This window comes from Leptonychotes weddellii, unplaced genomic scaffold, assembly GCF_054177405.1.
Source record: "Leptonychotes weddellii isolate Sample4059 unplaced genomic scaffold, ASM5417740v2 HiC_scaffold_9100, whole genome shotgun sequence".
Lineage (NCBI taxonomy): Eukaryota > Metazoa > Chordata > Mammalia > Carnivora > Phocidae > Leptonychotes > Leptonychotes weddellii.
In genome coordinates, this window is record NW_028062533.1 from 3,920 (window position 1) to 5,413 (window position 1,494).

The following is a 1,494-nucleotide window of genomic DNA, read 5'->3' on the forward strand; positions in this document are numbered from 1 at the left end:
AATGAAGGAACATGCATAAAGACACAGTGTAATCAAGTTACTTACAAAGTGGTAAAAAGAAAATATAAAAAGAAGCCAATGCAAAAAACCCACATTATGTACAGAAAAATAATGATAGCAGTTTACTTGTTGAAAATAATGCAAGCAAGAAGAGAGAGGAGAAACATCTTTAAAGCACAGAAGAAAGGGAAAAAAAAAAAACCTGTCATACTGGAAAACTTGACCCAGTAAAAGTATCTTTCAAAAAGAAGGCAAAATAAAGACTTTTTGACAAACAAAAGATGAAAGAATTCATCAGCAGCAGGCCTGCACCAAAATAAATGTTAAAATGTTAAAATAATTTCTTGCCTTTCCTTTTCTGGTCCTAGCTGCTTTGGGAGCTGCAGACTCCAGTGCAGATGTGGCCAATTCCAAGAACCACACCACATACAACCAGTCCAGAAAATGGCACAGAAATGGCATCAAGAAACTCTGATCACAAAGATACAAAGATACAAATTTCTTACGGAGGTGGATCCCAAGTTCCTGAGGTGCTTTGCCAAGAAGCACAGCAAGAAGGGCCTAAAGAAGATGCAGCCCAACAACGCCAAGACCATGAACACATGTGCGGAGGCTATCAAGGCTCTGATATAGCCCAAGGAAATCAAGCTCAAGATCCCAAAGAACTGCAAGTGCAATTGACTTTCTACATTGCTCACCCCAAGCTTCAGAAGCGTGCTCATGCCCACATCACCAAGGATCTCGGGCTCTGTCAGCCAAAGACCAAAATCAAGTTTCAAACCAAAGCTGAGGCTAGGGTTCCAGCTCCAGCTCAGATTCCCAAAGATGCCTAAGCCACCACGTGGCTTCCAGAACAGAGGCCTCTGTCTACCTATGGGAGGAGGAAGGAAAGGTGTGACCCCCTGGTCTGTGGTCTGCATAAGGCTGGTGTTCTCCTGTGCAATTTGTATAAATAAACCTGAAGCAGAAAAAAAAAATAATTTTTTCAGACAGAAAATGATACCAGATGGAAATCTGGATCTAGACAAAGGAACTAAGGGCATCAGAAATAGTAAATATCTGGATAAACAGAAAATAATTTTCTATTCAAAGTTCTTTCAAAAATCATTGACTATTGGAGCACCTGGGTGGCACATTCATTAAGTGTCTGTCTTCAGCTCAGGTCATGATCCCAGGGTCCTGGGATTGAGCCCTGTGTCGGGCTCTCTGCTCAGCGGGGAGCCTGCTTCTCCCTCTCCCTTTGAAAAGTCCATTCCACTATTCTTTCAAGTAAGCTGCTTCAGGATGGTGAATATGCTAAGACCAGTGAGTTTTATGAACATAGACCACTGTCACACTCTGTTTACTATGAAAATGAATTTTTGATCAGAAGTGATGTTGGATACAATATCATGACAGTGGATAAGACATTCTGTGAGTCCATGAATGGTAGAGCATTGTGGGCAGAGAAGAAAAATCAACATCCAGAATAAATCTCTATTCCAGTAAGAGCAA

The 1,494-nt window shown here is 41.2% G+C and overlaps 1 pseudogene; it reads left to right on the forward strand.

Annotated features, from left to right (window-relative positions):
* Nucleotides 1-368: 368 nt before the first annotated feature.
* LOC145720011 (large ribosomal subunit protein eL29 pseudogene) lies at nucleotides 369-892 on the forward strand (annotated as a pseudogene).
* Nucleotides 893-1,494: the final 602 nt, after the last annotated feature.